This window comes from Cupressus sempervirens, chromosome 5 (assembly GCF_028749045.1).
Source record: "Cupressus sempervirens isolate cs-2001-9-10 chromosome 5, ASM2874904v1, whole genome shotgun sequence".
Taxonomy (NCBI): Eukaryota; Viridiplantae; Streptophyta; class Pinopsida; order Cupressales; family Cupressaceae; genus Cupressus; species Cupressus sempervirens.
This window is the reverse complement of record NC_143122.1, coordinates 893604810-893632268: the sequence shown is the minus strand read 5'-3', so window position 1 is coordinate 893632268 and position 27459 is coordinate 893604810. Positions and strand designations below refer to the sequence as shown.

The 27459-nt window shown below is 32.3% G+C and overlaps 3 pseudogenes; 2 read left to right on the top strand and 1 right to left on the bottom strand.

The window, feature by feature from the left end:
- Window positions 1–3266: 3266 nt before the first annotated feature.
- Window positions 3267–3779, top strand: LOC149558805 (UDP-glycosyltransferase 85A5 pseudogene; annotated as a pseudogene).
- A 3093-nt stretch (window positions 3780–6872) lies between these two features.
- LOC149558804 (7-deoxyloganetin glucosyltransferase-like) lies at window positions 6873–18644 on the top strand (annotated as a pseudogene).
- A 3305-nt stretch (window positions 18645–21949) lies between these two features.
- On the bottom strand, window positions 21950–24891 carry LOC149558803 (protein ACCELERATED CELL DEATH 6-like; annotated as a pseudogene).
- Window positions 24892–27459: the final 2568 nt, after the last annotated feature.

The following is a 27459-nucleotide window of genomic DNA, read 5'->3' as shown; positions in this document are numbered from 1 at the left end:
GACCTATTTACATCCCATCCATTCTATCATTAGGCAAGGTTACTAGATCCTAGGTTTGTTCTTCTCCAAAGATCTTCATTTCATCCTTCATGACTGATAGCTAGTAATCTAAATCTGACATATTAATTTCTTCTTTGACAGTCCTAGGCTCATCAAGATCTATAAGTAAAGAATAGACATAATTAACATTCAAAATAGAATAAGTAAACCACTCTAGTAAATAATTGCACCTCTTAGGTTGTTGCCTCTCTCGAGTAGATCTCCTCACTTCCTATGGTGAAACTTCCTGAGGTTTAGAATCAAGTTATTCTTTACTTGTATGACCACTCAAGCTCTCCTCATCATCACTCTTAGGTTATTCTAGATTCTCATTCTTAGCTTCATTTGGTGTTTGAAATACCTCCCATCTAGAAGCTAAAGGGATTTGAATTTCTTCCTCTCTCTTTTCAATCTTCCCTGGTTACTCTAGTGAGATAGGCTTCATCTCATGAAAGATAAAATTCCTACTATAAAACACATTTTTAGTGAGAGGGTTCCACAATTTGTATCCCTTCACACCAACACCATGCCCAATGAAGATACATGTCACTGCTTTGTTATCCAACTTCAGCCTACTCACTTCAGATACATGAGTGTATGCTTCACAACTAAATACACACAACTATCTTAATGAGGGCTTCCTAAGCGACCATGCTTCCATAGGTGTCTTGTCAACTAGCATTGTCATAGGAGAATGATTCAACAAGTAACACATTCTTGCCACTACTTCAGACCAAAACTTTTTTTTAAGACTAGCATTTCCCTTCATTCTCCTTGATCACTCCATCAACAACTGATATATCATTTCTGCTACTCCATTCTATTGAGGAGTATAAGGTGTATTCTTATGCCTCTTAATACTGCAATCTACATAAAACTTATGAATATATGCATTACAAAAATCTCCACCATTATCCATCTTTCTCCCAGTCTAATTTAGAACAAGATTTTAAAATTCCTTAAATTGACCAAAAAATTCTTCTTGAATAGTAATAAATAAATGACACATAATATCTCTAGTTGGATAGAGATGGAACATCCATGGGACCAAACACATCAAAATTAATATAGTCCAACAAACTAGAAGATTTTTAAGAACTAGAATAAAAATGAACACAATTATGCTTTCTATATATGCAATATTTGGAGAAATCAAATTTGAGGTTACAATCAACCAACCCTTCAACTAGGTTTTTATTTTTCAAAGGTTTTAAACCTTTCTTGCCAATATGGCCAAGCATATAATGTGAGAGCATTGTTTTCTCAGTAAGAAGTTTAACTTCCATCACATTTACACCATGTGTTTCCATATTGATTTTATCATACTTGATAGAGATGCTATTACAACATACAAGTTTGAAATCTAACTTATACAATGTTCCAATGCATTTTCCCTTTGCTAAAATAATAGATCCCCTAGTCCTCTTGTAACCACGATGGACAAACTTTATCTAGACTCTAACATCAATCAACTTATAGACAAAAAGTAGGTTTCAAGCCAAATTGGGTATCTGAAGTACTCCATCAATTCCCTTTACTCTACTATTGGGGAATTGGATTTTGACTCATCCTCTTCCAATGATCTCTAGTGAAGAATCACTTGCTAGGAATACCTTTCCACCATCATATGGTTCATACTTCAAGAGCCATTCTTTATGAGAAGTCATGTGGAAGGATTCTTTTGAATCTACCAACCATACATCGTCAAACATGGGCACTGCCAAGACTGCTACAAAGGCACCAACATCACTTTGAGAATATTAAATCTCAAAAGTGAATTTCTTCTTCTTCTTCTTCTCCTCTTTGCAATCCCTTTAGATATGACCTTTTTGCCCCCAATTCTGATATTTCACCTTGGACTTCTTTCTAGGAGTGGAAAATCGCTCCTAAGACTTTGACTTCACGTTGTTCTTCTTACTTTTGTCCTTAGGTTTTCCTCGTACACTCAGAGCTTCTTTGCCTACCTTAGATGAATTCTTTTACATCTCCTTTGATAGAAGTGCAACAAATACTTCATCCATTTTCAACTTGGTAGCCATACTTCTGATAGTCATTACTAGATTATCGAGCATGAATTAGGGAATGAGCATAATAGTAACATGCACCGATCTTCTTCATCAAAAAACACACCAATAGATGTTAACTATGTAATCACCATATTGAATGAGTTTAAGTGATCTGCCACATCTATTCCTCCATCCATCTCTAAGGAGTACAATTTCTTCCTTAGGAAAATCTTCTTTACCAAGGATTTTCCCTGTTAAATGTCTCCTAATTTCTTCCACAAGGAATCCACATTTTTCTCTTCATGGATATTCAATAAAACTAAGTCTGCAAGACTCAATCTTATCAATCCTATGGCCTTCTGATCCATTAGTTTCCAATGTTCTTGTTTCATGCCTGAAGGCTTAATGCCAGACACCATAGTCCATAAATCTTGATCAACAAGTAGATCTTCTACTTTAATTTTCTACAACTCAATGTTGGTGTCATTAAACTTTTCAACATCCACTCATCTTAATGTACCAACCATCTCAATCTATAAACAAATTTTTTGTAGACTCCCATTGAAACCAAATTTAAAAAAGAATAAAACCCTATGCGAGAAGTATAACACAACTGGCCATGCTCTCATACCACTTGTTATGAAAGAAATAGTGTGGAAATGCTTTTCAAATGCCAAATTAATAGGGAAATGTGTAAGAATGAAATTGCAAAGATATACAAGTAGATAAAATAATAAAGATATAAAAAATAGAGCACAAAGGAGAAAACACAAGATTTAATGTGGGAAACCCTTTCGAAAAAAAACACACCACCACAAAACCCAAGTGACTTTGTACTTCAATAAACAAAGTTACATACAAAACTCCAATTTCACACGGTCTTAGATTATGCTCAAAATCAACCTATTTTTCATACATACTACATTCCAATGAATTCTTGCAGTAGTTAAAACATGCTACAATTCGTTTAAGAATTCAATACCAAAACAATTATGGGAAAAAAAATGATTACAAAAAGAATGGCTTCATTGTACTGGTTGTAAAGGCCCACACACATGAACTCCACCATACACCTCATATATCATCCACAATCCAGCATACATGAAAAAATGGTATTGATTCACTATATAGTGGCTTCATCTCCATCATACAGTACAATGGACTCATACTCTTCACCACCATATGATAGTCACACTGGTATGGTGTCACCTCCACCATACAATGGACTTCATCAATCCAACAAGGAACAGACTCCATGTTGTAATGCTAGCCTTTCTTGCTTTCGGCCACATTAATCCCATGATACAGTTTGCCAAAGTTCTATCAACTAGGGGCTTGTACATTAATTTTTCTTAACAATGACTATATGCATTAGAAACTATTGAAATCTAGATCATTACAGTCCACAAGTGCAATCAACTTTGAAAGTATTGCAGATGGTCTACCTCCTTAGCACATATGAAATAACCAATTGAGCTTTGTGAATCCATCACAAAAAAAATTCCCTAGCATTTTGATCAGTTTATAGATAGGTTGAATAGCAAAGAAGATGTCCCTCCCTCTAGTTGCATTATTTATAATGGGCTTATGAGTTGAGCTCAAAAATTAGGTAAGAGATTGGGAATTCCTCAATTATATATATGAAATGCAAGTGCTTGTGGTTTCAATATTTACTTCTTAGGGCATCTTCTCGTTAAGAAGGGATATATTCCTCTCAAAGGTGTAATTCATTGAACTATTTATTTTATATAATTACATATAGATATTAAAAATATATCTATTTTATTTATAGTTATCTATTTTTTATTATTTTGGAGACATTTTACTTATAATGATATACCAGTAGTTTTATATTACATGTTTTCACATTGACAGAGAAGATACAATATTTAAAAAAAAAAAGATACAATATTTTAAAAAAATTATATTCAATTGTGGTTTATTGTTTATGTTTTTTTTCCATTGATGACAAGTTGATATAACACAGAGGCAGTATAAAGTGAAAATCAGTAACTAGTTACAATTGGTGGTTTTTCCCAAGTTGGGTTTCCACATTAAATCTTGGTGTCAAATGTGTTCATGCTATTTATTTTATGTGTTTAAAACTAAGTTAAAGTAATATTAATCACATATAATATCTTAAAGATTTTCATGTTATCCATTTGTTGAGCTATTTCAATTTTTACTGAGTTACAATATTTTTCTGTGTGTTTGTCAAGCATCAAAAGAGTTAAGTTTTCACATCTAAGGGATCTAGGATTTATTTTAGTGCTAACTGATTCACCCCTCCCCTCTGAGTTACACCTCTTATATTTTCAACAATTGGTATTAGAGAATTTGCTACTTGCAGAGAAGGTTTTAAGGACCAAAGCTAAAGATCAGGATGTCTTATAGAAGAGAGATTCCCATGTTGAACTGAGACAACTTTGCAGCATGGAAAGGATTTATGAGTTTACATCTAGCAACTATCAGTGATTCAAGTTGTAAGTATCTTAACACTGAATACAAGACTCCTAGTAGAAAATTATTAGTTGAAGATATTGAAGTAAAAGTACAAAGTTGTGTCACCTTTCTGGCTAACTTATCAGAATGACTAAATTTGAGTATTTCTATCTAAAATTCAATTGTTTTAAACATATGATCTAAATAAATTCATTCTAGCTAAGTTATATATGGTCTCATACTTTTCCAATTGGAAATGTCTATTAAATGCATATTTTATACTAGTTTGTATCCAATTACTAAAGAAATAAAATTATTTCAAAAAGTGGCATTTCAATAACTTTTACTATTTTTTTATAATATTTTTTTAATAACATATAAACATCATTTTATAGATCTCAAAGTCAATAATATTCTCATGTAGAGTTTATAGTGTTTTAATTAGATATAGTATATTGAAACTAAAAAATTTAACAACCACATATTTTAACACTAAAAAAGATGTCAGTTTTGAGAAAGAAAAAAATATTAAATCATATCAAAAAAATCTAAAAACTATATGACGTTCTAGAGTAGAGAGTCCTCTTCTAGAATGTATAGTTTTTCTATTGGTTAGAATAGATTTATTTTGAAAATGGTGGTGGGAGATGAAAATTATTTATTTTAGGTGAGTTAAAATTTTAATACTTATAAAAAGGAAAATATAGTTCTAAAGCCAATTTTTATTTTTGATTGTTCTAGATATATATGGTATCTATAACATATTCTGAGATCAAAGGGAAATATAGTTTTGTGGTGGAAACTAGACCCCTAATTTTTAGGTTTTTTCAGTACCTAAAAAATTATCTATAAAAATTAGGAAAATATATCAATTCTTATTCCAAATAATTATTAAAAATCATAATCCTAAAATTCATCCATTTATACACATTTCATTATTTTACTTCATTTTCAAATTCAAAATAATAATACCAATTTTATGTCATTGAAGTTGAAGAATTATACTTTTGTTAGCCTTTTCCTGTACAAAAGGGTGACACAGGTTTGTGCTTTTACCCATTATTAAAAAGAAAAATCATAACATTATGATGATTGACATTTCTTCTACTCTTAATAATGTTCAATTTGATGAAGTCAAAAGTTTTACTATAGCTTATGATATGTGGATTAAACTAGAAGACATCTATGGAGGAGATAATAATGTAAGAAGAGCTAAAGCTGAAAGTCTTAGAGGATAATTTGGTTCGATGAAGATGAGAGAAGATGAAAACATTGCAAAATATGTTGAGAGAATTAAAGTAAGTGTAAGTGAAATCAAAGCATTTGGAGGAGACGTTGAGGACAAAATAGTTGTAAGCAAGGTACTCCAAACCCTTCTTCCTATCTATGCAATTAGAGTGTCTTCTATTCAAGAGATGAGATGTGATCCAAATAGAAAAATATCTTTGGATTCTTTAGTTGGAAGATTGACAACTTTTGAGTTGGATAACTATGATAACTATATTCCTAGCTCCAAAGGTATTGAGTTTGCATTTGAAGCCAAATTTTCCCTCATGAGAAGGAGTAAGAAATGAAAGGCCTTTCAATTAGGAAGTGCAGAAGAAGAAGAAGAAAGTTCAAAGAATGATCTTGAAGTTTTTGAAGCCCTACTTGCAAGGAAATATTCCAAAGGCAGAGGAAAGTACAAAGGTAAGATACCTCTAATCTATTTTTTCTTGTGAAGAATGTGCCCAAACGAAAAAAAAAAAGAAGAAGAAAAGAAAAGTAATAAGTACAAAGGTAAGAAGGAATTCAAAAACTATAAGGACTACAAGGACAAAGGTAAGAAATCTTGTTTTATGGCTAAAGATTCTGGTAACAGTGAAGATGAAATGGTATATATTGCTAAAAAAGATGAATCTAATGATGAAGGAGATAAAATGGCACTTATTTCTCATATTAGGAAAAATGACACATGGATTATTGATAGTGGCTATTCACATCATATGATTGGAGAAAAAAAAAAATTTAAGCACGTGGAACATTATGATGGTGGTAGTGTGAGATTTGGAAACAATGAACCTTGTTGCATAAAAGGCAAAGAATGTATCTCATTAACCAATGAACTTATATGTGACAATGCCTATTGGGTTGAAGGACTAAAACAAAATCTCTTGAGTGTGGCATAGTTGAATAACATTGGATTCAAGGTAAAATTTATGAAAGGGAAGGATAAATTGCTTGATTGAAAACAAAATCTGGTTGGATCTAGCAAACAAACAAAAGGTAATCTATTCTATCTAGATCTCAATGAAAGAATGTTTTATTGCTCAAGTAGAAGAAAGATGATTATGGAACAAAAAATTATGTCATTTAAACTTTGATAACCTAGTTAATATAAGAAAAATGAAAAGAGTAAGAGGTATTCTTAGCTTGACAAAACCTGATATGGGTCTATGAAAAAATTGTCAAATTGGTAAGATGGGAATGACTAGTTTCAAAAACAAGAACTATCATTTTGAAGAAGTCTTAGAGCTTATTCATACAAAATTATGTGGACCTATTGGAATAGAGAGTTATAGTGGAGATAAATTCTTCATTCTTTTTGTCAATGACTATTCTAGAATGATGATTGTAATGTATCTAAAAGAAAAATCTTAAGCTTTTCAAAAATTCAATTGGTATCTGGCAAGAGTAGAAAAGGAAACTATAATTAAGCTGAAATTTTTAAGATTATATAGAGGTGGTGAATTCATTTCCAATGAATTCAATTAATTCTACATTGTAAAAGGAATTAAGAGACATATAGTAGCCCCAAGTACTTCTTAGCGGAATGGTATAGCTGAGAGAAGGAACAGATCTATCATAGATTGTGCAAGAACATTGATGATAGAAAAGAATGTTACAATCAAATGTTGGAAGGAAGCAATCAGTACTATAGTGCATAACTTAAATAGAGTACAATTGAAGAATGATTCAAATAAAACTCCTTATAAACTATGGTATGGCTACAAACCTAATGCAAGTTACTTGAAAGTTTTTGGAAGCAAATGTTACATCTTGAAAGAATCTAGGAAAGGTAAGTTTGATGTCAAAGATGATGAAGACATTTTCCTAGGATACTCCTATAGAAATAAAGCACACAAATGTATGAATTTGTCTACTTATAAAATCATAAAAAGTGCACATGTGAGAAATGATGAGTTTGCAAAAAAGAGTAAAGAAGAAAGAAACAAAGAGCCTGAGGATTACATAAGAATTTTTTGCTACAAACCTGATACTCTACCAAATCTATCTAGAAGAAAGGAAGCCTCACCTCCCGAGTCCCCAAAATCTCCAATAGCTACCAAGTTGTAATTATTTCAACCCAAGTCATGATCTAAAGGACCTGAGTCCTAGTTAGAAGCTATCGAGCTACTACTAGATCAAACTAAGTTTGATGGACCTGAGTCACAGATAGTAGGACTGAGCTTAATAATGAAGTTCACAATGAAATCAATGAAAAAAACTCTAAATCTAAAGTACCCATGCTAGCAAGATATGTTAGAAGGCATCATGCACCTAATCAAATCATTGGAGACAAGTTAGATGGAACAATCACAAGAAACAAATTGAAAGGTGCATATTTACTTGTTGAATTTGAATCTATAAATATTAAAAATTTTATGGATAATGAAAGTTGGATTGAAGTAATGAATGAATAAATAGAATAGATAGAGAAGAACAAAACTTGGACTCTTGTTCCTAGACCCAAGGATAAAAATGTGATTGGTACAAAGTGGGTATTTAGAAATAAGCTAAATGAAGATGGAGAAGTTTCCAAAAACAAAGCAAGGTTGGTATGTAAAGGTTACTCTCAAGAAGAAGGTATTGATTATGGTGATACTTTTTCTCTTATTGCAAAATTAGAAGGTGTTAGAACTTTACTAGCATATGCAACACACATAATATTTAAAGTTTATCAAATGGATGTAAAATATGCATTCTTGAATGGAATTCTTGGTGAGGAAGTCTACATAGAACAACTTGAAGGTTTTGTAGATCCCAACAAAAGAGATATGGTCTAAAAATTACACAAAGCATTATATGGTCTCAAGCAAGCTCCCAAAGCTTGGTATGAAAGGCTTCATAACTACTTGGTACAGATTGGTTTTCAAAGAACAAATGATAATAGTAGTCTTTATATCAAAGAAGAACCAGACGAGAAGATTGTGTTGAAAAAATATTCATTGATGATACTCTATTCATAGGAATTCATGACTTATGCAAGGCATTTTCAGAAGAAATGAGTAAAGAATTTGAGATATGTATGTTTGGAGAGATAAAAAAAATTGTTGGATTGCAGGTCTAGTAGAAGAAAGATGATATCTATATTACTCAATCTAAATATATCAAAGAGATACTAAAAAAATTTGGAATGGAAGATTCAAGACCAGTTGGAACCCCTATGTCTACTGGACATAAGCTTTCCAAAAATGATGATTCCAAAGAGATAGATCAGACCACATACAAATCAATGATTGAAAAATTATAGTATGTAGTGCATACAAGGCCTAATATTGCATTAGCAGTTAGTATAGTGGCAAGATTCTTAGTGAATCCCAAAGAAAATCACATGATGACAATCAATAGAATCATGATATAGCTTAAAGGTACTAAAGACTATGGTTTATGGTACAAAATAGGAGGCAATTTGGATTTAAAAGTATTTACAAATGTTGATTGGGAAGGAAATATCGATGACAGAAAGAGCACTAGTGGTGGAGCATTCTTTCTTGATAAAAGACTAGTGTCCTAGACAAGAAAGAAATATAATTGTATTTCTCAGTCCACATTAGAGGTAGAATATGTGGCAATAGTAGTTAATTGCTCTAATATTGTTTAGTTCAAACAACTAATGACAAGTATGAAGATAGAGATCAAGGATCTAGTGGTCATATATAGGAATAACACCACTACAATCAATATATCAAAGAATCCAGTGATGCATACCAAAACAAAACACATTTCTATAAAATATCATTTTTTGAGAGAATTAGTACAAAATAAGAAGTAAGAGTGGAATATGTGAATACAAAAGAACAAATTGTAGACATATTCACCAAGCACTTACCTAAGCATGCATTTCTATATCTAATAAGTAAGTTAGGGGTCATTGCCCTATCTGAAGCTCACTAAATGAATATTAGTGATGCATCAACTAGAACATGTTAAAGATCAATTAGTTGGTGCAATATTGACAAGGTCATATTGCAAATGAATCACTACTTGAGGTACATTGATATTCACTGAATATTATCTTTGGCATGAAATGTCAAAGAGGGAGAAGTTTGTTGTCATATCTTATAGAAATTTTGTAAAGAAAAAGTAAAAGAGATTTCAAAAAGAGAGAATGAACTTGGTTTGATATCAAAGACAAAGTTTGCTACCAGAAGAATTTGTTGCAAACAAAAGTTTTCTAATAGAAGGAGAAACTCAAGGTAGAAGGAGTTCATAGTTATAAAGGAAGTTCTCATGGATGAGAATCAAAATGAAACTAAGGATATGTTCCTTACTTTATTCTTACACTAAAAATTTCATTGCATTATGACATGTTGTGTTTCCATCAATGCCAAAGAGGGAGATTGTTGAATACAATTGATTAATTGTGTATTGTCTTTGATGTTACACAAAATGTTATATCATTGCTAGTCAGTGTATGTCGAGCTTAGTCAGGCATTGAAGATAGTTTTCTATGTTTTTCAAGCATTCTAAAGTTTCCCTAGTTCAGAAGATAGTATCTATTGTGTTCACTTGAGTGTCAAAGGAAAGTTTGTGAAAATTAAGTGTTAACTGAGCTCACTGTGTTAATGAAAGAAATGTTGGATGGAACTAGTATTAATTGAGCTCACTTGGTTACCAAAGGAACTTTGTGAATATGTAGTGTTGACCAAGTTCACTTGGTTAACATAGGAAAATTATTTTTGAGTTAGTGTCTACCAAGTAGGGTTGGCTAATGAAAGATTTTATTGTTTTGGCATATTGAGTTCAATTTGATTTGTTTGTTGGTTCTAGCTGACTTAAAAGATGAATATTAATTATTCTAAGTTATATTTAAGCCAACTTGATAATATGAAAGATATAGATATAAGGTCAAGTTAAGGATTAGAAAGTGTGTGATAGTGGAACTTAATTGAAGATTTCATGATGTCAAGAGGAAGCAAATTGAAAGGATAAGCATAATATCCTTGAGGAGATAAAAAGATACATTCAATCAAGAAGGATCAAGTATAAAAGACAAAATTGAGATTTGTAATCAGCGATTTAGTTGCATCAAAAATGAGGGATGGCTCCTAACAGGGCGTACTTCAGAAGATTGAAAATTAGTAACTAGTTGCAATTGGTGGTTTTTCCCAAATTGGGTTTCCACGTTAAATCTTGGTGTCAACTGTGTTCATGTTATTTATTTAATTTGTCTGCAACTAAGTTAAAGTAATATTAAGCATAGACAATATCTTAGATTTTTTTATGTTATGCATTTGTTCAGCTATTTCAATGTTTACCAAGTTACAACATTTTTCTATGTGTTTTTCGAGCATTAGCCGAGTTAAGTTTTCAAAGAGTTGTTTTGTACTTACATCTAAAGAATTTGGGATTTATTTTAGTGGTAACTAATTCACCTTTTCCCTCTCAGTTAATCCTCTTATATTTCCAATAGTTATTTCAATGTATGGGCACTAATAGTTATGGTTCGAAGAAAATCGTTAGGTGTTTCAAATGTTTCCATTATGGTCATTTTGCTAACCAATGCAAATTGAATTTAAAGCTAAATAGGTATGAAAACCTATTGTCAAGAAAATTGAAAAAACATTAATAGTTGAAACAACCTTATTTGCTTATAAACTTGCAACTTGGGTTCTTGACAATGGTTGTTTTCATCACATGATTGGATGTAAAAGTAAGTTCAAAACCCTAAAGGATTTTAATGAAGGATTTTTTCATTTTGGAGATAATACAAGTGCATATATTATAGGCTAGGGTTCAATAATACTTAATAAAAAAACACCTATTCATGATGTGTATTATGTAGAAAGTGTAAAACACAATCTTCTAAGTGTTAGTCAAATTTGTAATATTGGATACTCAATCTCTTTCAATGCTTAAGGATGTTTAATAAAAAATGAGACAAATAAAATCATTGTTAGTGGCCTAAGGAGAAGAGGAAATCTTTACAATTCTATTGATTCTAAGTTTATGAATCTTCATTAATTAATACTTGCCAAGTGAGTCAAGTTGAAGAAGATTGGTTATGGCATAAATGGATGGGACATCTAAACTTTGATAAATTTTCTAGAATTAGTAAGAATATAAAGGTTAGAGGATTACCTCTAATTAGTAAACTAGACAAAGTTTCTGAAGAATGTGTTACAGGAAAACAAAAAATATTGTCTTTTAAAACCAAAGAGTATTTATCAAATAGATCTCTAGAACATGTGCATGCATATATTTGTGGTCTAACCAAAACTTCATCCCTGAATGGTGAAAAGTAATTTATGTCGTTTGTAGATGATTACACAAGAATGGTTTGGGTAACTTTTCTGAAACATAAGTTTGAAGCTTTTGAACACTTCAAAATATATAGGAAAATGGTAGAAAGGGAAACTAACTAGAAATTGAAATGCTTAAGGTTAGACCAAGGTGGTCAGTTCACCTCTCATGAGTTCATTGAATATTGTCAAAAATGTGGTATCAAGAGGTAGTATTCAGCTACTCATACCCACAGCAAAATGGTGTCATGGAAAAGAAAAACTAGAACTATCAAAGAAATGGCTAGGACAATGCTAAATGAGGCCAAACTATGAGATAAAATTTGGAAGGAAGTATACAATAGTATATAATTTAAAGATAGCTTGGATTAGAGTAAGGACTACTAACACTCCTTACAAATTATGGAATCGTCAAACAACATGGGTAAAAGCACAAACCTGTGTCATCCTTTTATAAAGGAAAAGGCTAACAAAAGTATAATAGTTCATCTTGAATGACATAAAAATGGTAGTGTTATTTAGAATTTGATAATGAAGTAAACTAATGAAATGTGTAGAAATAGATGAATTTTAGGATTATAATTTTTAATAATTATTTGGAATAAGAATTGATATATTTTCTAATTTTCAAAGATAATTTTTTACTTGCTGAAAAATGCTAAAAATTAAGGATCTAGTTCCCACCATAAAATAATCTAGAAATAAAATTGTTTACTTTTGATCTTAGATTATGTTATAGATAACATATATAGCTAGAACAATCAAAAATAAAAATTGGCTCTAGACCTATATTTTATCTTTTATAACGACTCCAAATTAACTCATATGAAATTGATAGTTTTCATCTCCCACCACATTTTCCAAAGCAAATCTTTTCTAACCAAAAGAAAAATAATACATCCTTGAAGATGACTCTCTCCTCTAGAATGTTATGTAATTTTTAAATTTTTTTGATATGATTTTATATATTTTCCTTTCTCAAAATTGACATCTTCTCGAGTGTGAAAATACATACTTGTAGAATTTTTTAATTATAATATACTATATCTAATTAAAACACTATAAACTCTATATGAGACTACTATTGACTTTGAATTCTATAAAATCGTGTTTATATGTTATTAAAAAAATATCATAAAAAATAGTAAGAGTTATTGAAATGTCAATTTTCTCAAATAATTTTATTTCTTTAGAAATTGGATACACACTAGTATAAAATATGCATTTAATAGACATTTCCAATTGGAAAAGTGTGAGGCCATATATGACTTAGCTAGAGTGAATTTGTCTAGATCATATATTTGAATAAAATTGATTTTTAGATAGAAATACTCAAATTCAGTCATTCTGACAAGTCAACTTGAAAGGTGACACAACTTTGTACTTTTACCCACATATGTAAAGAAATTTAAAATGTTTGGTTGTAAATGTTTCATTAAAAAGGACAAAGATTCTTTGGAAAGTCTTAACACAAGATCTAATGAAGAAATATTCCTTGAATATTCTACATGTATAGTAAAGATTTTAAATACTACAATAAAAGATGGAATAAGATTGTAGAAGCTATAAATTTAGTGTTTGATGAAAGTTCATTATTACACAACAATAAAGATATAGATCTTGAAAATATTTATTTTTAAAGAACATAAACAATATTTGATGATCAAAAAATAGATGATGTTGATTTAGAAACACCAGATGCAAATGAAGAAGAAAGTTGTTCAACCCCTAAATTAACAAATAGTTGTTTGAAAATGACTAAAACTCCATCCAAATTTTTGCAAAAAGACATCCTAAGTCTCAAGTCATTGGAGACGTTAAAGGAGGGATTCTAACTAGAAGAAAAGCCAAAATAGATGAGCATGCTCATATTTCAAAAATTTTCTATCTGATATTAGGTTTTGAACCAAAAAATTTGATTGAAGCATTGATAGATCCTTTCTTGTTGAATGCTATGTAGGATGAAATAAATAAAATTGAGAAAAAAATAAAACATGGGATCTTGTTCCTAGACTTGATGACAAGAATGTCATAGGTGGGAAAAGGGTGTTTTGAAATAAATTAAATGAATATGGTAAAATGGTAAGGAACAAAGTCAGATTTGTATGTAAGGGTTATGCTCAAAAGGAAGGAATTGACTTCGGTGAAACTTTTGCCCTAGTTGCAAGAATGGAATCCATTAGAATCTTTCTTGCATATACTAATTATAAAAATTTCACAGTTTATCAAATGGATGTTAAAACAATGTTATTAAATGGCTATCTCAAGGACAAAGTCTATATAAAATAACTAGAAGGTTTTGAATCTTCTAACAAACTTTCTCATGTGTATCATCTTAAAAAGACATTATATGGTTTAAAACAAGCTCTTAGAGCTTGGTACTCTAGGCTAGATAAGCAACTGGCTACTAATGCTTTCACTCATGGTAATGCAGATAACACTTTATATATTTAGGTTGTCAATGATGATGTTTTACTAGTGGAAATTTATGTGGATGGCATTATTTTTTGATCCATCAATGATGAATTGTCAAAACATTTTTCAAATCTCATGGAATCTGAATTTGAAATGTCTCTTTTAGGAGAACTTACCCTTTTTCTTGGCTTAGAAGTATCACAACATGAACATGGTTTATTTCTTTCTCAAGAAAAATATGCTAAAGAAATGTTGAAGAAATGTTGATTGTAAACCAGTCAATACACCTGTGGAAATAGGTTGCAAATTGGTCAAAAATGATGATTCACCTTTAGTAAATCAAACTTCATACAGGTCCATGATTGGTACTTTATTATATCTCACAACGTCTAGACTTGATAAATTGCAAGTGATTCGTCTACTTTCTTAGCTTCAATATGATCCCAAAGAGTCTCATCTTAATGCAATAAATTGAGTTTTTAAGTACATTAAAGGTACTCTTGATTTTGGTTTATGGTATCCACCTAATAATGATTTTACTCTTCTTGGCTATACAGATTGAGGTGGTTCTAAAAATAAAAAGAGCACTAGTGGTGCTACATTTTTCTTTGGTGATCATTTAGTTGCCTGGCAGAGTAAAAAATAGGAGTATGTAACCTTATCCACTTGTGAATCTAAACTATGTTGTTGCTATTGCATGTTGCACTTAGTTAATTTGGATGAATTATTAGTTATTTAATCTAGGTATTCAAGTCCCAAAGCCTATTTCTATCATGTGTGACAATATGAGTGCTATCTAACTAAGTAAAAATCTAGTAATGATCTCTCGTACTAAAAATGTAGCCATCAAATTACATTTTCTATTTGATAAGGTTCTTGACAATGAGTTTCAGTTGCACTATGTTCCTTTTCAAGCACATGTTGTTGATACTTTTACTAAAGCCTTACCTCATGATTCTTTTGAACAATTGTGAACTTGATTGAGAGTTTTCTCTCAATCATTATTGCACTAAAATTATTCTTTTGGGGGATTCTAATGTGTATGTCTCTACCCCTTCACACAGACAAATTTTTTTAGTAGAGGTTTTGTCCTTAACAATAAAAAAGGACAAGAATGATGTTATTTTCAAATTGCTTTTAGATTGCTTCAGATAATCTTTTGAGATTTGGTGATGATGTGGATTTATACATGTGACCTTTCTTTGGTTTGCTTTAGATAGAACTTTCATTTGATATGATAATGATAGTGACCATTTTATGTTGATTCAAATGGGTTTCTTTTCTTGTCTTAATAGGAACATTGACATTTGATCTTGATCTTTCATAGGTAGGTTTTTAACAGTTGGGTCCAATGTTAACAGGGTTATTGTTTCATATTTAGGTTGATAAAATGACCAATGTTAACAAGTTGATTATTTCATATTCAGCTTATTGGTATAAATTGTATTGGATATGATTCAGTGTTTGTAAGGTACATTGGACACCTTTGACTTGATCTTTGTTTGGCTCATATTGATTAGTAGCATTAAATTCATTGATATCATGTTTGGGATCAATTTCAGTGATACTTTCTTTATTCTTTGATGAGGACAAAGGGGCAGTTTGTTGACATTTTTGTCCCTTGATGACAAGTTGATATAACACAGAAGCAATAAAATGACATGTTACGGGACCACCATCCTTTATGTTTTTATTTGATTTTACTTTAACTCACAAGTTTAATGATGGTTAGGGATATGTAACTTGCCTGGACATCAAAGGAAATTATATTGTAATTTAGGATGATCCAATTGCATTTTTCTTGTCAATTCATATGTACATAAAGAAAGTGTTGGCTTTATTTAATCCAAACATGGGTGTGCAGAGTTTTTGGTTTGAAATAAGTAAAGTTTTTTCTGGTTACCAGTGGTTCAATTTTTTTGTTTTGTTTGGACAACCATTTTTGATTACCAACTATTTTTAGGTTACAATATCAAACATCCAAAAACATAGTAAAATGCTTGTAAATCTATTTTTTACACTCCTTTATAAATGAGATGTGGGTTTGTGTGTTATGTGTGGAATTTTAAGTGAAGACACATACATTAATATCTAATTATAAAGAAGTGGTTGTGAGATTTGAAAGAAATATTTTGAGGTTACAATATATGTAAAGTATGTCATTTTCATATTTTTATATAGTTTTAATTTGAATATTATCTCTAGAACATTGAGAAAGCAAGGTTGTATCCTTGTCAGTTGTAGTTGCAAAAGACATTGTAAAGTTCTAGTGATTAATGAAGATTTTCATATTGGAGTAGTTTTTCTCCCTATGATGAAACCGTAAGGATTTTTGAGGATTTTCCACTCGACACAAATCTTCTATATCTCTTTTCTGAGTTTTAAACTTTTCTTTGTTGATTAGTTTTAGTTGACGATCATTTATTTGAAGTGAATGTTATATTTGCTATTTGATTTTGTATAAGATGTTTAAATTAGATGAAAATCACACTGTTCTGATTCACCCCCCTCTTAGAACAACATCCATTTCCAACAATATATACAATTGAACCTTTTTTTAAGAATCAGAATTCTGAGATCAATGACTTGTGATAAATAAATTTTAACTCTTTTAAAGTTTTCAAGAAAAAGATCTAAAATTTATGTCATATTCAAAATATGATTGTAGTTTATAGATTATAATTCTTATTTTTCTTTTGCCTAAACTTTTTTGTTCTTTAGAATTATTGCAACAATTTATAAATTGTATTATATAGTAAGTAATTTTATACACTATAGTATATTATGAAAATGGTAAAAATACAGTTTAAAAAGAAAATTTATGCATCTTTTATCATATTATAGAATGTTGTCTGAAAAAAATTGATTAAAATTTACTACACAATTTAATCTAAAAACTATTGCAACAATTCACTATATATTATAGAATTTTGAATTCATTAATCTTTAATAAAAACTTAGAATTGAAGTTTTGTTATCCAGAATTGTGTTAATTTTAAAAAACAACCAAAACTAATCAACATTTTATTAAAATCCACTGCTTATTACAAGTAGAACTAGAGCTGGTCTGTGCCATAATCCTAGAAAGAGACCATTATATTTATTTTCTTCTTCTTATAAACAGCCCCATAAATGATTTTTCCTTTTATTGAATTTGAGTCAAATGAATAAGTGGTATATGATTTGGACATAAAAGTTGTCTAACAAATGGATACCTCAATAACTCGAAGAAGAAGAGATCGACTTCATTCCTATGATGCCCTCCCTACATATGATACCGAGTTTCTGCTATGATGCTACCAACTACATGTTTGAATTTTGTCAAGCTCAATGCTAGGCTGCTCTGTCAACCAATTTCATGGTAGTTAATACATTTGATGAACTTGACAGGTCAATAGTAGAGACACTGCAGGCAAGCTTTCCTGCGTACAACATAGGTCCTTTGTTACATTCCACGATAGGGGAAGCAAATGGATTATCCAATATCATTTGTGTGAGTTTATTAACTGAAGAAACAAGCCGTATGAAACGGCTGGATGATCATGGCGCCCATTCGATTATTTAATTGTGCTTTGGAACAATGGCAGTCATCTCTGAGAGGGAGATTTTGGAGATTGCATGGGGTTTAGAGGCCAGCAATCAGCCCTTCTTGTGGGATATTCATCCAGACCTCATTCATATAAAATTTCTTCTGTGCTACCTCCAAAGATTTTGGAGAAAGTGAAGGGAAGAAGTTTCTTTGTGAGTTGGGCACTTCAAATACAAGTGCTCTCTCATCTTTCTATGGGAGGTTCTTTCTTCACACACAATGGATGGAACTCCACATTAGGCTGCATCTGTACAAGTTCCCATGCTTTCATGACCCTTATATGCAGAGCAATATATTAATAGGACTTTTGTGTGCCAAATTCTGAAAATTAGGATTCCACTAAATGTTGATGTGACAAGGGGAGATGTGGTAGAGAAGGTGAAGAGGTTGATGAAAGGGGAGGAAGGGAAAGAAATGAGGAGAGATGGTGAGTTCAAAGAGGCTTCTATTAAAGAAGTCAAGAAAGGAGGATCTTCTTACAGTAATTTAAAGATTTTAGCAATAATGCAAGGAAAAGTTACATACTATGCAACACAGTATATTAATAGGACTTTTGTCTACCAGGTTTGGAAGATTGGGATTTCATTGAATGTTGATGTGGAAAAGAAGGTGAGAAGGTTGATTAAGGGGAGGGAGGGGAAGAAATGAGTTGGAGAGCTGGTGACTTCAAAGAGGCTTCTATTAAAGTAGTTAAGAAAAGGAGGATCGTCTTAAAATAATTTAGAGATGATTTTAGCAAATATAGAAGGGAAAGAGAAGATTTAATTGATATTTCTATGCTTTGGCTAAACATAATGCACTTCTCTATTTGAATTATGCACCTTTGTAATGGAAAATTGCATTGATGCATAATAATTGGGAAAAGTAAGAGAGTGCTATGTTGGTACTATTTCCATTAGTCATTTATTTTAAATGATTTGCAAACCTACTTGATAATTAACTACTCCTATTTGTTTAATTTGACTTCCTCAGATGCGGGATAAATAGGTTTTATGAGGGAACAATTTTCTTTCAATTTTTGTTTTAATTTGTTGCATTATAATTCTCCTTAGGCTAGAATTTTTGTGTATAAAATTATCTATAAACATTTTTTTAAATTTTTTTTTGTATAACACCAAATTTAACTACAAAATACAACTAATCTCTTCTATTCAGAATGACATCTTAATTAATTTTTTATGCCAAATGGTGGCATCTCCTAATTGCAATCATTACAATTATTATTTGTTAAGCCTCAAAAGATTGAAAGCTAACACCATTCTCGAAGTTTCTTGGTTTTTTATTCTAAGAAAATGGATTTTGTTAATGGAGGGAATGCAAAAGTGTGAGGATCCAAAATAAAGCTATTCAATGAGATAGAAAAAAATACATAGGGAACTGAAACAAAACCTAAAGAGAAGTCTATGAGGGGTTTCAACACGAAACTCTCTTCGAAGATTGTTAATTCATGGCACAAGGGAACAATGACTACATAAAGTATTGAGTTTACTATCAACTTGAAATTAAATGTGGAGGCTACTGATCTGAAGTGCAAAGGACACTAGGCAGAAAGAAAGAGCCAAGGCAAGTACAACAACTAGTGAATTCTAGCAATGGGTATGATAGACTTTCTCTCCCTCTCTTTTTTTCTATTATTTTCCTTTGGATTATGAAATATTTTATGTGTGAAGGGAGATTTAACCCTTACCACATCTATCAATTCCCCCTGTTGAGTTTCTTTCGTAATGGGGAGAAGATCAATGTCTTGTTCTTTCTAATTTCCTCTTTAAAAAGGTAGTATTGAAAATGGGGACAACCCATCACTCTATTAGGGGCTAATATTCATGTTATAGGTCATAATGTGTTTTCTCATCACCCAACCTTTAGTAGGATTCTCACCCATGGGAAAGAGCTAGTAGGCACTAGCTCAAGTGTGAAAATTGAGGAAATTAACCCCACCTCTGATTAAAACCCTAGTGAAGAAATCCTTAATCCTAGGACTAGAAAAAGACCAATGTTAGGTCGTTGATCCATAAAAGTAGCCCTTAAAATCCCTTGAAAAATGCCTATTGCTTGAAACTCCTTTTGAAAGAAAGATTCACCCTAGAGTAGCCAAGACCCCACTTTGAAACAAGCAAGATAGAAAAATACATCATTGATGTTGACAAATAGGCTAGTGAGGAAAACGAAAGAAAAGAAAAGATCACTATGGGGATGCATAATTACCAAGAGGCAACCTATACAAAGATAAGGTTGAAATGGTTTTGAAGGAAAAAAAGGAACAAAAAAAATCATAGAAGGATGACAAGAAGGATAAATCTACTATTATGGAGGAATTCAAATACCTCAATGTTGAAATTAAAGTGGAAGAGGACATTGAGAATGAGGATACGAAAGATGTCAATTATATTGAGGAAGAGAATGAAAACTATTATGGGGAGGAAGAGGGTTCTATGTGGAAATCGTTGAACATGAGGCAATAATTGAAGTTGATCTAGGAGGGGAAACTAAGGACCAAACTAAACCTATGGAGGTTAACGATTTGAAACATGGAGACCAGGGCCATAATGTGAAGAGTAGGATAGGAACACAGAAATAGAAACCCTTATCAGCAAGGTTAAAGAGTTGGAAAGTTCATGTTATCAAGTTGGATGCTATATAGAGAAAAATGGAGTCTCTTATCAACAAGGTTAAAGAGTTGGAAATTTCAAGTTATCTAGTTGGATGCTATATAGAGAAAAATGGAGTCCCTAGATAAAGTATGTAAAGAGACTATCACCAACCTTGAACTAGGGGTCTTTTTTAAGACTATCTATAGAGTCTAGAGGGAAATCATGGAGAAAATGGTCTTGGGTGTGGTTACTAGAAAAAGTAGGTTGCGGAAGATAAAGGAAACTGACACTAAACAAAAGGAAAATGAATAGGAATAGGAAACCAAATATGTCACCAATTGGCAAGGGGAGCTATCCCAACTTGTGAAAGACTGGAATGATATTAAGAATGTTTACATATTTTTAGTTTCTAGTCTCTTCTGATTACCTCTTGTAGAGATGTTAAAAATTTCAGAAGTACTTTGAAGTTTATGTTGTTTTTAATTACTTTGAACTTACACTACTTTAAGTTTACTAAGGTTTTAATTGTTATGAACTTATGCTATATTAATCTTTTAAACTATTACAACTATGTTATATGTAGACAATTTATATCAATTCCTATCATTTGGATTTCTACTCTCACAATGAGTATTTATAGTTTTGGTAAGTTTTTATTACTGTTTTTGATAATGTTGTGGGAGTTTTTTGTTTGTTGGTATAGGATGATGTGGTAAGATGCTTGGCTATAATGGTCTTGGGATTTTCCTTCTTATATTTGTAAGCTCACGTATAGGGCCCTCTCTCTACCTCCTTTTAGAAAAATCAAATAAATTAAAAAGAAAAAATATAACATCAACAGATATATTAAACCAACTTTAAACTTGAATTAAAGTCAGTGAACACCAAATACATTGCAAGATGCAATAAATAATGAAAGACATAAAAATTGAATTAGAAATTTCTCTAATCATAAAAGACATAATTAAACTTTTTTAATTATATAATATAAATGTTTCATTTAAATTTTCTATCCGTTAAACTTAAGAAGTTCAATTAATTGGCAAGTCTTTAAATATCCATACTATAATAAAGAAAGTTATAAATAAACATTTTTTTATAATATAGGACATAAGATAGTATGAATATGAGTTTACAAATGAATTATGTAATATGGAACTGCATTTACACACCCTGCTACAAACCAAACATACATATCTTACTTCTTATGATTTTTGAACAGATAACATGATTGTACTACAAACACTACATTTGTACCTTAATCCTTATGTCTTTTTCAAGGTCATAGGCATAGAATGCAATTGCAAGACCAAAACAAACGATCCAATTTGTCTACAGTATATGTAGAGCGAAACAAGTCGCTCATTTGTATTGTTTCAAAGTCAAGTCGATAGTCAAGCAAGTCACTACACAAAGTTGATATACTAGGAAAAAGAAACCTTTAAATCCAATCCTGACATGATGGATTCTAAAAATCTTAGTTAAAAGTGGCATGCCCACGTAGAGAGGCGGAATGATTGCAAAACAGATCTCGTTTAGCATAAGTGATTGATATTTAGCGAAAGCTTCTTTGTTCTTACTTTTTAAGTTGTGATAATTGGTTGGTATAGTGGCGATAATGGTTGCACTAACAAATGCTACCATCGTCCACAAGATTGAGACTACCAAAGCCACCTCTGACATAGGAGTTAGTGATGACCGTCTCGCCAAATATGTGTCTCCAAAAAGTTCTCGAATCAGCCAGGCCACAACTACTGTAAATGAAGTGGCAAAAGCTGCAGTGTTGGAGAATATAAAAAATCTGAAAAGTTTATTGAATGCCATCTTAGCAGCTCCATAGTGAATACTGTTTTTGTCATCTTCAATTCCTCCTGGAATTTGAAACATCGCCGCGAATGTAACAGTGACAATCAATGATGCCACCACCATGTTTGTATTTACTACATCTGCTTCTCCATCTCGTTCGGGAACATTACTCGGATCAGAAATTGTATTAAAATTTTGTAAAAGACATGACCACCGAATGGCTCCTACATCTTGCAGTTTCTCTACAATCATGGCACAATTGGGATTGTGTTGGGCTTCTATTAATGCTATGTCGAGTGCAGTCTTATTTTCATTATTTTGGGCATTTACATTTACACCTCGAAATGAGACGAGGTATTCCACGACCTGTACTCACAACAAAATTTAAAATATTAACATTTCATTTCTAGATTTTTTAGTTGACTATCATGGACACTTAAAAGCTTCGTTTGTCTTCAAAAGTAAAATTGAATTCCATGAATCTTAGTTAAGAAAAAGAAAATTAATGAATAGAAACCAACAATATAATATAAGGCCCAAGGGTGTAACCTTGCTGAAGAGTATAACCTATTGAGCTCTTGTGCAAGTAAAAAAAAAAGGAAGAGATATAGACACATCATGGTAAAAAAATTATTTAGAAGAAGAAAGCAATTGGGAAACACCAAAACAATGAAGGAGAAAGAAAGGGATATCAAACCTGTGGACCCGCTCCGCCTTTCGCTGCCAAATGTAATGATGTATTATGAGAAAGATCATGGTCAAAGCTCATCAATTGTAGGACTTTTTCAGGTCTTTGATTTAACAATAGATTCTGCACAATCTCAAATTGATTATATTCCACAGCCAAGTGTAAAACAGACTTATGATCTGAAGTCCTGATTTGAATGCAGTCGCATAAATTCATTGATTATGTTCCAATTTCCTTTCATGGCAGCTACATGTATTGCACACCTTCCACACTCATCTTTTTCTATCATTAATTTGTTATTCCATGCACGAGAATCCAACATATCCTCTACAATCTCAACATTTCCTCCATGAACTGCTGCATGCAGATTAGGTGTCGCTCCTCTATTTTCAATATCATCGGAGAAACCATCGAGAAAACTGCATTTGATAGTGTTATGAAGCATGGCCTTCGCTACATCTGTCCAAATTTAGTTATTGGAATTAGCAGTACATTTCATGCAATCTCCAAACTTACTATTTCGTTCAACTTGAACAAATAATCTGTAGATTACCTGTATATTTATCAAGCAGAGCAGCTAATGGGCAATGGAATATCAACTGCCGGGGTTTGATGGCTTTGCCAATTATCACCTTCACTGTATCTGTCTCAAAAATAATTTTATTTGTAAGGATATCTAAAATATTTGATTAATGGTTGAAAAATGTTTTTGAGGAATCAAAATTCTAATTACAATATATTTCCAAGAGATAAAACACAGCTAACGAGCAGTCAATCAACAACAAAATGAAATGTAAAAAATCAAACAGTCAAAATATGAAAAGATTTTCAATTATTTTATGTGAGTGTCTGAAGCTGCTGACGTGGCTAAACTCTAGACGCATCTTTGACTAAAATTGTAAAACATTATGAATTTTTCTGAAATTTTCAGTTTATGATTTGCACGGTTAGTATCTAAAACAGCAAAAAAATTGAATTGCATGGTTTGTAGCCAAAAATAGCAAAAATTTAAAAAATAATCACTGTGAAATTTGACTTTTCTTTTAGTGTGTTTTGTCTGGAGATTATCCAGCCCCCAAATAAAATGCATCTTTGTTTAAAATTAAAAAATGTAAAACACAATGATTTTTTTCTGAAATTTTTATCATTTGTTCTTAATAATCTTGTATGATTTATATAATAAATAAATAATTTTTTTAAAAAAATTACTATATTTAAAAATCTAAATTTTGTTAAAAAGAACTTTTGATGCATTCTATCTAGAAGATAACCATAACCAGAGGCCTTTGTTGAAATCCCAGACTTCAAAAACTGATTAAAACACAAACATAATATTTATATGAAATTCATAAATGATAATCATATTTACCCGAATATCCTCCGTAAGCTGCCAATCTAAGAGATTGCTGCGTTCCGTATGCGTCATTGTATTCCTTGGCTTCCAACAAAACCTCGAGTGTTTCTACATGGCCATATTTGGAGGCCATTATCATAGCAGTCTCTCTGAACTTATTGTAATTGTAGGCAGAACTCTGATTGTGCCGAAGGAGAATTCTAACTATTTCTGAATTACCATATTTAGCAGCTTCGTGGAGTGGCGTGTTGACATCGTTGTTCCGAGCTCCAACGAAAGAGGGTTTCGCTTGAAGAATCCACTCCACAATAGGCAGCTGACCTTCCCTCGCAGCAATATGCAGAGGAGTATCTCCCTCGAATGTAACGTCAAGTAGAACACTCGACTCTGTTTATGCAAAATTTTAAGGGCCTCAACATGACCAGTTTCCAAAGCACGAAAGAGTTCCTTATTCATCTTAACCTAGTTTTTCCTGCTTGCCTGTTGTAGTTTTATCCCTCACAAAGATCATGAACAATGTTCTCAGCCTGGGTTCAAATTTAATGAAAATTTCGATCAAGACGCGTTACATTTCGGTCGATACGAAATGCCGTGTGGAATCTCATACTTCAAAGGAAATGTTTGTTAATTATTGTTAGTTGGACAGTTGTTATTTCTAACTCAGAAATAGCAGCACTATTTATGGGTAGCTTGGACAGCTGTTCGTCCTTATCTATGAATAGCGGTTGTATTTATGGGTGGTTTGGACAGCTGTTTGTCCACTTGCCAAAAATTAGTAAATGGTTATTATTTACTAATTTTAGTGATTCCTTTTGGACACTTTGCAACCAATTCTATTATTGGCTGTCGAGTTGTCTTAATCTCAGCCGTTGGTTAGATTTAATCTCGATCGTTGGTTTACCAATAGGAGTAGTATAGAAAGGGGTCATTGGGTCATTTGGATGTGAAGAAGAAGCTTTTGGAGAAGCAGTTTGTAGTGTTAGCAAACAATCTTGCAGTGTTAGCAAGGGCGCAATGTTAGCGCAGGGAAGAAGCTTTGGTGAAGCAGTTTGCAGTGTTAGCAAATAGTCTTGCAGTGTTAGCAAGGGCACAGAGAAGAAGCTTTTGTGAAGTAGTTTGTAGTGTTAGCAAACAGTCTTGCAGTGTTAGCAAGGGCACAGTGAAGAAGCTTTTGTGAAGTAGTTTGCAGTGTTAGCAAACAGTCTTGCAGTGTTAGCAAGGGCACAGTGAAGAAGCTTTTGTGAAATAGTTTGCAGTGTTAGCAAACAGTCTTGCAGTGTTAGCAAGGGCACGGTGAAGAAGCTTTTGTGAAGCAGTTTGCAGTGTTAGCAAACAGTCTTGCAGTGTTAGCAAGGGCATAGTGTTAGCGCAGGGATAGCAGTGGGGAATATCAGTGGAAAAAATTAGGAGGTTGTTGGAGTTCTGCTAGTGAGAGGCAAGGAATTTTGTATCTCTTGATTTGTTGAAGTTTAATATAATTCCTCATCTGTAGAACTGGTTTTCCCTTAGGGGTTTTTCCAGGGAAAATTTGTCCGAAAATATTGTGTTCATTGTGTTGCGCATTTCTTTCCGTATTTTATAAGTGAAGTTGCAGTTGTGTTATTCTTCGATATTAGCTAGGAATTTATTTTCAGCAGTTTAATAATCATTTGTGATAGGAGATTAATAATCAATGACTTCAATAGTTTGATTTTTCACATAGTATCAGAGCATTGTTAAGGGTAGAAGAGTTTTGCCCTAGGAAAGAAATTTTGATCTCTTTAGATTTATTATTGCTTTAAACCCTTGAGATGGCTTCAGCTAGTTTGAGAGCTTAGGATAGATTGGATGGTGCCTCAAATTTTGGTGTCTGGAAGGCCAGAATTTCCTTATTGTTGGAAGAGAATGGTATCAAGGATTATGCTACCAGTGGTGTACCTGTACCAACAGATGCAACACAGCTTGCAACATATAGGAAGGACGATGCCAAAGTGAGGAGGATTATCCTTGATGGTGTCAAGGATCATATTGTTCCACATATCTCGGAGCTAGATACAACAAAGAAGATGTGGGACGCCATTCTAAATCTATACCAGAATGCTACCACTAACAGGAAGTTGATTCTCAGAGAGAAGCTAAAGAATACCTGAATGAATCAAGGAGAAGACGTCACAAGTTACCTCACCAAGCTCAGACTTGTCAAAGATGAGTTAGTAGCTGTTGGAGATAGCCCTAGTGATGATGAGCTAGTGAGAATAGCCCTAAATGGGTTTACTAAACAATGGAGTGTCTTTGTTCAAGTTGTCAGTGGACGAGATACTTTACCGAGTTTGGATTGACTATGGACTGATTTCACTCAGGAGGAGTTTAGACTAAGTCTTGTCAATGGGGCCAACAACAGTCAGAAAAATGAGGTGGAACAAGAGAACGTTGCCCTAGCGGGTAAAGGGAAAGCAAAGAAGGGATCTAGAAAAGGATCAAATTCACAAAGTGAAAAGAAGAAGAAGGACCTTTCTAAGGTCAAGTGCTTTGGATGTCACGAGTTTGGCCACTATGTCAGTGATTTCCCAGAGAGGAAAAAGTGTAAGAAGCAGGTGGCAGCTTCAGCAAGTGCAGAAGAACTCTCCAGCAGAATGGAAGATGAGTTTGCACTCATAGCTTGTATGGTTAGCTCAACCTCACAGTGTGTTTGGTATATAGATAGTGGGGCATCATTTCATATGACAGGAGTTAGAGAGTACTTCTCCAGTTACAAGGAGGAGGACACCAACATCCAGATTTCTATGGGAAACTTGTCCAAACTCAACCCGATTGGGAAAGGGACTGTTCAGTTTCAGAGGGAGAATGGAAAGATAATTCCTCTTCATGATGTGTTATATGTGCCGGGCTTAGGTATGAATTTGATTTCTATATCTATTCTTCAGGATAGGGGGTATAATGTACTCTTTAGAGGGACAAATGTGTTGATTAAGTACAAGGATTGGGAATCACCCATAACTATTGGAGTTAGGAGTGGTCGCCTTTATAGATTGCAGTTTGATACTC